The following is a 10,913-nucleotide window of genomic DNA, read 5'->3' as shown; positions in this document are numbered from 1 at the left end:
GCCCTGGTAGAGATTTTTAATTGCAGAAAATTAGAAAGTATTGTCATATGGTACCCAGAAATGATGAATACTGAGTATCTCTGTGTAATCTGATTGATTCCCATATTTGCTTTGGGATCTGCTTTATTGTGAAAGTGTATTCTATGTATGTTTCCACATTTTATTTCCAACTTTAAACTTTTTTGTCATTGTAAGGGTTGATATTTAAATATCTGGTTGTAGTACTTTAGTCTCCTTACTGTCTCACTTGCTTTGTCTGTTGAATACCATGTCTGATCTCTTCTACAAGTGCTTCTTGGCATACTAGCAGCAGCTTAGAGTCTATGTGTCCTTTGCTAATGGGATATTTCAGCATCTTCTTGCAGTTGCTGGTGGCTGAGGGAACATTCTTGGTCTATGAGCCCTTGAGTCACTGACAATCTAGAATGGTCTCAGCAAACATACTAAGCACGACTTTGCTAGTTATAGTTTTCCTGTATGTGTTCCTAGGACACAAAGTTGTCTTTTTCTCTCTATGGGGGATTAGCTCTAGGACACCCTTCACCACCTGGCTGCTTCCTCCCCTATCTTTCATTTCCAGCTGAAGTGTCAACTTCTCCAGCCTTTTTTAGATGTCGATAATATTTCTGTCCCAAGACATTAAATTAATTTGCATCCAGATGGTGTCATACCATGGGCCCTCGGGTGCTGGGGTGGGTAAGATGTTTCTTTGGTCAGAAAATATCTCTCTTCCACACTTCAGCGTGGTAGTCTTGTCTCCCCATTCACCCCTGGGACTCTCCCCCACTTCCAGCCCTCTTGGTGTCCCCACACCTGCCTGCCACTCCTCCCTTTGTTGACAGCATGGATCTACTGTTCCTTTGCCTCCTTCTCCACCTGCCGTGTCTCCTCCTCTAACTGCTCAATTCTCAGCCTTTCTTTGGCCCTCCAGGTTTCTGTTGGGCTCATGTCTCCTGAATGACATTTCTTGCATCAAATTGAAGTCAGGTCCTTTGGGAAGAACAGACCTAAGGTTGGCAGAAGGGGCTCCTGAAACAGAGAGGCATCAGGTTCAGAACCCAGGCTCATGCACCCACTTCGGGGTCAACCCAGGAAAAGACCCACCAGGCCAGCATGTTTTCAGGGCATCCTCACCCAGGGAAGTAACAAGGGATGTCCCCCAGGAAGAGTAGTGTTTGCTTTTTGCATAAACACAAAAACTTACTTGGGGTAAGAATGTGAAGGGAAATGGAGAGGACTACTGTGTTGTGTTCTCTGTGTCTTGGAGAAACCCTTTGTGCTTCCTGCATCTGGGAGCATTTGGGGCTGAGAGCAGGGCTGCTTGGAGGCAGCTCCTCTTCCCGGCTCTGTGGAAGACTCTCTGCTTGTGGAGGGGGCTGTGTGGCTGACCAGGTCTTTGATTCTCTTATTTGATCTTGATGTTTCTGTTATGAGAGTGGCTGCAAACTCTAGCCCTGCCTGACAAGGCTCCAGGGATTTGGTAGTTCATGTCTATACTGTGCCTTTCACAGGATACTTTTTTTTTTATCCTGGCAGATGGCTTAATGCTGAACTGTCCAACTCATGACCAGTTGTCACTCTTACAGTGTATTAGTCAGGGTTCTCCAGAGAGACAGAGTCAATAGGATGTATTATAATTATATGAGAGGGATTTATTAGGGGAATTAGCTCACATGGCTATGAAGAAAAGTCCTGTGATAGGCCATCTATAAACTGGATGCCAGTAGCGTGGCTCAATCCAAGCCCACAGGCCTCAGAACCAGGAAAGCTGATGGTGTTCTTGGTGTAAGTTCTGGAACCCAAAAGCTGAAAAGTCTCAAGCTCTGATGTCCACGGACAGGAGAGAAGAGTGTATCCCAGCGCCAGCAGATCGAGAGAGAGCTTCACCTCTTTCCTCTGTCTTTTGTTCTCTCCGGACCCCCAGTGGATTGGATGGTTCCCACCCCCTCTGAGAGTGGGTCTTTCCCACCCAGGCCACTCAGACTCTCATACTAATTTTTGCTGGAAACACCCTCATGGACACACCTGAAAAGATTGCTTTACCAGGTTTCTCAGCATTCCTTCATCTAATCAAGTTGACATCTAGGATTAACCTTCACACACAGGAAACTTATGAATACTGGCAGATACCCTTGTGGCTCTTGTCTGACCTGTGTCCGTATTATTCCCACCAAGATAGCACCTCTCTAGGAGAGCTCTACCCAGGAGGAGAGTTAAGTCGGGCAAGTCAGTCAAGTGAGACACAGAGGAGGCAACTCAACATGACACAAAAAACCACAAATCCCAGAAAAAAGAGGGCAGCACACTTTGCAGGGCCCATGGGAGGAAGAAGGGAGCCATCTGGGACATGCATACTTAAACCAGGAATAGGGAACAAGAGAGAGAGAGAAGAAGAGGGACCTGTGGGGCACAGCCTTTATTGGGGTCCAGGGTATTACCCCAGTAGGTTTCCTATAAGGAGTTCTCATTGTTGGTTTTAGGCAAACAGGTGCCTGAGATTATTGGCTGCTGATTGCCATGGTCTTCCAGGGGTTGGCACAGGCTGAGTCTGCTGCATGTATTGTCTATGGGGAGGGGGGTGCTTTTCTCTCTGGCCTGTAAATCCCCAAATATTTACTATCTGGCCTTTCCCAGNGCGTGGCCAGGCATGTGCATCCCCAGGGTGAGGGGATGTTTGGGGGAGATCACCCCCACACTTGGCAAAGAGCCTTCGGTGGAGTTGGTGGTGGGGTGTGGGCTTCTGCGGGGAACCCAGGGCCCAGGGGTTGTCAGGGAGACAAGAAGGGAGAATAGGAATAGACAGGGACCATAGAGAGCCAGCGGGGTGGACCCAGGGCCCATGTCCCCAGACCCACTGGGTCATGCCCCCATCACCGCAGCCCCACTGGCCACCTGCTCACTGGCAGGCACCTCTACCACACTCACTCTGCGTAGGTGAAAGCTGAAGTACTCCTCGTGTGTGAATTCTCTTGTTTTCACAGCTAATCTCCATCTTGCCAACAGGAGAGGGACACCAACTACAGCAAGAGGAGCAGGCTGCTAACTCGTGTGTGAATTCTCTTGTTTTCACAGCTAATCTCCATCTTGCAAACAGGAGAGGGACACCAACTACAGCAAGAGGAGCGGGCTGCTGTGTCTGGCCTGCCGCCGCCCCTCCCAAGGTCTTCTGCTCATGCTCCTACTGGCTTCCACAGGTGGGAGCTCAGCACATCATACCCAGAAACGGTGAATACTGAGTGTCTCTCTGTAATCTGATTAGTTAACCATATTTGCTTTGGGATCTTCTTTATTGTGAAAGTATATTCTATGTTTGTTTCCATATTATATTTCCAACTTAAAACTTTTGCTTACATTTATAACGTGTAGGCAAAATGCAGTTTCATATTTACAGATGGTACAGACTGGCCAAGTGGAACCCTGGGCTCTTGAGATAGCACCCCCATAGCAGAGCACTAAGTGTCATTGCTGGCTGATGTGGGGGAAGCTGAACTGTATTTTTGATGTGGGATTTATCATTGAAAAAGTATAAATGTTCAGGGGGTGGAGAGTTGAACTGCCCTGTACTTTGTGGTTCAATGTAACGCTGTCTCTCAGAAGTGCCACGTCTCTGGGCAAGTCATATCATGTCTCTGGGCTAAAAAATGAAGGGCCTGGAATTGATGAGCTCTGGAACCATCTCTACTCCAGGCTTTGGTGAGGCCCAAGTCTGGGTGCTTCCTGGTAGATCTTACTTGCATTTTTTTCTCTCTTTGTTCCTAGAAACATTTTTAAACTAAATGATAATGAGCTTGAATGGAAACTAAATGTCTGTTTTATTGGTGTGCTCCAGCCTTGGCATTTTCCCTGTTACCTGGATGAAGAAAAGATGAACGTACAAGGTATTTGGAAGGATATGATGCCTGTGAAGTTTTAATTCCTTATTCTCACCATCTTTGCTGTTCAGATCAATCTAACTAACATCAGAGGATTCCACAAGTGCAGTCACTAGTCTTAAAGGGTCAGCAGTTTTTCTAGAAAAAACTTTTGTTTCAACACCTCTGTGTTATCAGTGGAGTGCCAGTCTTTCTGCCATAGCTGCTGTATATGAGGAGGTGGATCATGTATTTGACTTTCTGAACTGGTTTGTAGCAAATATTGCATGTGGTCATTTTTCTTCTTTTTTAAACAGCTTCTATTAAAGAAGGTAAATTAGGCAATTTTGTTGTTGGAATGTGATAACATATGAATCTGTTAGTTAAGGAGGTGTATGCAGTAAAATTTTGTGATTCTTTTAGGTGAAATATTTGGGTGTTACTGGTAGGCTTTTTTATTTCAGAAAATTTGATAACATTCAGTCATGTCATACCCAGAAATGATGACTACTGAGTTTCTGTATTTCATCCGATTAGTTCCCATATCTGCTTTGGGATCTGCTTTATTACGAAAGTATGTTCTGTGCAGGTTTCCATATTACATTTACAACTAAAACTTTGTTGTTGTTAGAATTGCTGTTTAAATAGCTGATTGTAGTACATTCCTCTCCTCACCTATCTCACTTGCTTTATCTATTAAATAACAAATCTGATCTCTTCTACAGGTGCCTGCCACACTAGCAGATGTTGTTTAAAATTGTTCAAGCAATTTTACTGCCTAAAGGAGTCATAAAACAAAGCCATGTGATGTACAAAAAGAAACAATGAGACAATCACCAAAGCAAGAAACTCAAAGAAACAGCTTAGGGCGGAAAGCGGAATGTCCCCCGAGAACTAAGTAGCAGAATATCCTTGAAGATTTTAACTTACATACTTTCCCATCATTTGGGTTTAGCTGAACTAAGGGCAACTGCTCCCAGAGCAATCATTTTTCGCTGTGCTTCAATTCTCCTATCTACATCAAAGGCTTTATTCCTGCAAAAGTTTTTTGATCTTTCTCAATCTTAGCATTCCTATGTGTTTTCCTAAAGGGTTGGGCTTTGGCCTCCTAAACTAGAGGCTTTGGCCTTCTGAGCTACAGGCTTTGGCCTAAATGAAGGGCATTGGTCCTCTAAACTACAGGCTTTGGCCTTCTATACTAAGGACTTTGGTCCTGAGAAATACATGTGTTTTATTTCTATCTCATTAATAACTTCTTAGTCAATATCATCTACAGGCCTTTGTGTGTGTGCATGTGTGTGTGTGTGTGCATGTGTGTGTTATACATATGTATATTGTTAGTATATTCATTGTTGCAAATCATATTTATTCTTTATGCCCCTTATCCAATTTCTCCCCTCCTCCTTCCCCTCACCTTTCTCTTCCCTCCTTCCTCCTTCCCCCTCTTTCCTCTTCTCCTCCCCTCCTCTAATAACCATAGATTTGTTCTCTCCATCTGATAGATTAATTGTTCCTCTGTTGGCTTATTGCCTAGATGATCTGTCCAGTACTGAGACAGGTGTGATCAAATCCTCCCCTATTATCATAATATATCAGATGGTTCTTCTATTACTCTGGCGTGAGATTTGTGAAGAAAGAGGACCTCTTCTTTTTTTTTGTTTTTTGTTTTTTGATCTCTGCCAGTGCCTCTCCTTGTGTCAATGCAGTTGAGGGTCTGGCCTGCCATCTGCATGGTGGCTGTGACTGCTGCTGTAGAGACTAGCCACTTTTGCACCTCCCTGCAGTTGCTGCTGGCTGAGGAAAACTATTCTCAGCCTAGTGAGCTTTTGAGTCATTGACAGTCTGAAATGGTCTCAGCAAATGTGCCAAGCACGATTTTGCTGCTTGTAGGAGTATTCTTGTATGAGTTCCTAGCAGGGTGTCCATTCGTCCTTTGCTCTCTATGCAGGATTGGTTCCAGGACCGCCTTCACCACCCGGCTGTTTCCTCCTCTTTCTTTCATTTCCAGTTAAATTCTCAACTTCCCTGGCCTTAGTTAGATCTCCCTCCAGCATGTACTCCTCAAGTTGCTGTTGTCAGTTCTTCTTCTGTCTTCCGCACTGGAAGGTTCTCCTGTGGGAGGTTGCCAGAGCAGAAGGCATTATATGTGTCCTTGTCCCCTTCTCTCTCTCCCATCTTTCTCAAATAGAAAGGAAACTAGACCCTACACAGTATGTTAAAGAATTTCAATATTTAACACATACCTATAATCTTACATGGCATGATGTGTATGTCATCATGTCCTTTACTCTCACCCCAGAAGAAAGGGATAGGGTCTGGTCAGCTGCTACTGCATTTGCCAACTCTTTACACACTCAAGACCCCACCAGATATCCGGTAGAGACTATGGCAGTCCCTCGAACTGACCCTATCTGGGACTACCAAACCAACTCTCAAGATGGAGCTAAACGAACACACCTAATAACTTGCTTAATAGAAGGCATGAAAGAAGGTGCACTCAGAGCAGTAAATTATGACAAAATCCAAGAAGTAACACGAAGGTCGGATAAAAACCCAACTCTTTTTATGAGCAGATTCACAGAAGTGGTCCTCAAATATACCAACCTAGACCCAACCTCTGAAGCAGGCTGATTGTACCTACATCCACATTTTTTCTCACCAGATATCAAGCAAAAGCTACAAAAGCTAGAAGATGGCCCTCAACCCCCTCAAAAGGACCTGATTAATATAGCCTTTAAGGTCTTTAATAATGGGGTGAAGAACAAAGGCTACCAAAGGTAAAGAGATATCAGGCTAAATTCTAATGAGGGCCACTGCCTAACAAGGCAGTCAGAATCCTAAAGCGCCAACAGGGCAACACTGATCTCTTCCAGGCCATGCTTCAAAACCTCACAAAGGCTACCAAAGGTAAAGAGATATCAGGCTAAATTCTAATGAGGGCCACTGCCTAACAGGGCAGTCAGAATCCTAAAGCGCCAACAGGGCAACACTGATCTCTTCCAGGCCATGCTTCAAATGTGGCAACGACTAACATTGGGCCAGAGCCTTCCCAAATCCCAAGGCTCCGCCAAGACCCTGTCTGGTGTGTGGGAGAACACGTCATTGGACATCTGACTGCCTTCAGACCTCTGGGTCTGGGGCCATCACTCCAGCACCCAAATCTGAGCTGGGACTGCACCTCCCTGAACTTCTGGGACTTGCCACCAAAGACTGATGCTGCCTGGGCTCAGAGGCTGCCACTGTGACCATCAACAAGACTGAACCCAGGGAAAATATGTAGGTGTCAGATGTGCTGATCTCTTTTTGGCTCAATACGAGGGCCACTTTCTTAGTTCTTCCTGAACATGAGGGGCCTTTGTTGCCTTCCTCAATCTCTATTATAAGGGTAAATGGCCAAATTTCCAAACCTATGATAACCCCACCATTAACCTGTGTCGTACAAGGCACAGCTTTCGCTCATTCTTTCCTGGCCATACCTACATGCCCCACTGCTATAACAGGGCAAGACCTATTCACTAAGCTACACTCAACCTTAACCCCACACCCACTGAAGATATTAACGCATAATCTCCTTTTCCTCACAGGGAGAACCCCAAAATTCTGTCCCACCTACTCCTCCTTTTCCAGATGTAATCAACCCTTTGGTTTGGGGCACCGAACATCCTTCGGTGGCTACCCATCTCTCCCCTATAAATATGACCTTAAAAGATCAAATTTCTTTCCCAAATACGCCTCAATACCCAGTGCCTGCACAAGGGTTAAAGGGTCTAAAACCCATCACAAATAAATTAATATAGGCTAGGCTTTTGGGGACCACCATCCCTCCATATAATTCCCCCATCCTTCTAGTTATAAAGACAGATGGGTCCTATCGTCTGGTTCAGGACCTTAGGGCTATAAATGAAGCTTTTCTTCCCCTTTCCCCTGTCATCTCTAATCTCTACATCCTTTCCTCAGTGCCCCCTAATACCTCACATTACACGGTGTTAGACCTTAAAGGCACCTTCTTCACCATTCTTCATGACCCATCATCCAAAGACCTCTTCCCTTTTACATGGACTGGCCCAGACTCATGGGTCTCACAACAACTCACCTGGACAGTCCTACCCCCAGGGATCTAGGGACAGTCCTCACCTGTTTGGCCAAGCGTTAATGAAAGACTTACAGAAGCTGTCTGTCACCTCTAGTACCTTACTGCAGTATGTCGATGATTAACTTCTTTGTAGCCCCACGAAAGAACTTTCTGAACATCATGCTATCCTCCTTCTAAACTTTTTGGGACAAAAAGGTTACTGAGGCTCACTTAAAAACACACAACTTACCAAAACAGAGGTTACTTATTGGGGTCTTTTAATTGCCCCAAGTCATAGGGCTCTCACAGTAGACAGAAAACACCTCATAAAGGAAATTCCCCTTCCCAAAACTTAAGGCTGAACTTCTCTCCTTCCTTGTGTTAGTAGGATATTTTAGGCTTTGGATGCCAAATGTTGGTCTCATCACTTGACCTTTTTATCAGGCCACTAACGGGTGTCTCCATGAACCCTTAGATCCTAATCTCCTTGTATCTACTCCTTTTCACTCTTAAAACAAGTTCTCACTTCTTCCCCAGCATTGGCATTCCACAACCCAAACAAGTTCTTCCTTATATATATAGACAGCAGACGGGGAATTGCAGTGGGATTATTGGCTCAGCAGTGTGGGCCCAACCTCGGACCAGTAACTTATTTGTCCAAACAGCTGGATAAAACAGTTCTCAGCTGGCCACCCTGCTTGTAATCTTTGGCTGCAGCCACTATACTAATCCAAGAAAGCTCAATATTAACTGTCTTCCAAAAAGTAATAGTACATTGAAGAAAGTGCACTCACTTTCTTCACTTCTTACCCACCAGGCCACCCAATAGATTATCGCCACCACATTTCAGGTTATTCATGCCTTGCTTCTTGAAAATCCTAAAGAAACTTTCACTTGCTGCTCTTCACTTAACCTGGCTACACTTTTGCCTGTCCCCCAACCTACAACAGATGAACCTGATTGCAAGGAAATACTGGACCACTTTATTAACCCCTTTCCAGATATTTCAGACACCCTGATACCACTCCCCATACCAGACTGGTTCATAGGTGTGAGCTCTTTTAAACACCAAGGGATAACACAGGCAGGCTATGTAATTGTTTCCTTAACTCAGATAATTGAATCCAGCCCCCCACCATCCAATACAGCCTCACAACAGGCAGAACATATAGCCCTCACCAGGGCCCTAACATTGGCCAACAAACAATGTAAACATATATACAGATTGTATAGCCCTCACCAGGGTCCTAACATTGACCAACAAACAGTGTAAACATATGTACAGATTGTACAGACTCAAAATACACCTGTCACATAATTCATTCTCATGCACCAATTTGGAGGGAAAGGGATTTCCTGACAACCGAGGAAACACCTATGCTTAATGGTCCTTTAATCCTAAAACTGTTACTGGCAGCCTGCCTGCACACCCATGCAGCCATCCTTCACTGCAAGGGACACTAAAAATCTCAAGGCCTGATAGCTGTGGGTAACAATCGGGCAGATGTTGAAGCCAAGAAACAGGCACTCACACAGGTCCAACACCAAATGTTGGCTCTGCCTGTTCAGCCACCACCCCACTCACCCGAGGAACATACATCCCTCACACNCACTCCCCATACCAGACTGGTTCATAGGTGTGAGCTCTTTTAAACACCAAGGGATAACACAAGCAGGCTATGTAATTGTTTCCTTAACTCAGATAATTGAATCCAGCCCCCCACCATCCAATACAGCCTCACAACAGGCAGAACATATAGCCCTCACCAGGGCCCTAACATTGGCCAACAAACAATGTAAACATATATACAGATTGTATAGCCCTCACCAGGGTCCTAACATTGACCAACAAACAGTGTAAACATATGTACAGATTGTACAGACTCAAAATACGCCTGTCACATAATTCATTCTCATGCACCAATTTGGAGGGAAAGGGATTTCCTGACAACCGAGGAAACACCTATACTTAATGGTCCTTTAATCCTAAAACTGTTACTGGCAGCCTGCCTGCACACCCATGCAGCCATCCTTCACTGCAAGGGGCACTAAAAATCTCAAGGCCTGATAGCTGTGGGTAACAATCGGGCAGATGTTGAAGCCAAGAAACAGGCACTCACACAGGTCCAACACCAAATGTTGGCTCTGCCTGTTCAGCCACCACCCCACTCACCCGAGGAACATACATCCCTCACACAGCAGAGCTCACAATTCAAACAAGGATGGCACATTCTCAAAGATAAAATAGTCCTTCCAGCCACAGAGGTATACAGTATCCTAACACAAGTTCCTAACCGTTTCCATGTACGATGTAAGCCTCTCTAAACTTCTGTCTTCTCCAGTAGAACATCCTCATCCTCAACAGGGGTTCCAGTCCATAACACAGGGCTGTAATATTTGTCTCTGCACATCCCCACAAGGCCACTTACAACCTCCTCCTTTCCCTATTGGTCCGGCTAGAGGCCAGATTCCTGGACAAGACTGGCATGTGGATTTCACCCACATGCCTCCTGTGAAAAAAAGTATCTTCTTACTTTGGTAGATAATTTTACTGGATGGGTAGAAGCTTACCCTAGCACTTCAGAAAAGGCAGCATCTGTCAGCACAATCCTGCTGCAACACATAATCCCTTGGTTTGGTCTCCCCACCACTGTCCAGTCTGATAATGGCCCTGCTTTCATTTCACAGATCTCCCAAGGAATTTCACAGGCTTTAGCCATCTCTTGGAAATTACACATTCCATATAGGCCCCAATCCTTGGGAAAGGTTGAAAAGGCAAATTCTATTACAAAAAACCAGCGTACCAAATTAATGTTACAGTTACATATGCCATGGCCTGAACTACTCCCAATAGCTCTCATGCAAATCCGCATAACCCCAAGGGCACCCCAACTTCTTGGTCCCTTTGAGCTTGTGCTTGGAAGACCTTTTCTCTTGGGTAACTTCCCTTATGACCCTCACCCCTTGGGAGACTTTTAACCTGCTCTAAA

The 10,913-nt window shown here is 45.0% G+C and overlaps 1 long non-coding RNA gene across 1 annotated transcript; it reads left to right on the top strand.

Annotated features, from left to right (window-relative positions):
* Positions 1–3,078: 3,078 nt before the first annotated feature.
* On the top strand, positions 3,079–5,086 carry LOC103599385. The gene is made up of 3 exons (XR_551285.1): positions 3,079–3,225; positions 3,760–3,878; positions 4,577–5,086. It is a non-coding gene; the product is annotated as an uncharacterized LOC103599385 (long non-coding RNA).
* Positions 5,087–10,913: the final 5,827 nt, after the last annotated feature.

The sequence above is a fragment of the Galeopterus variegatus genome, unplaced genomic scaffold (assembly GCF_000696425.1).
Source record: "Galeopterus variegatus unplaced genomic scaffold, G_variegatus-3.0.2 Scaffold2939, whole genome shotgun sequence".
Classification (NCBI taxonomy): domain Eukaryota; kingdom Metazoa; phylum Chordata; class Mammalia; order Dermoptera; family Cynocephalidae; genus Galeopterus; species Galeopterus variegatus.
This window is presented reverse-complemented; position numbering and strand designations above follow the sequence as displayed.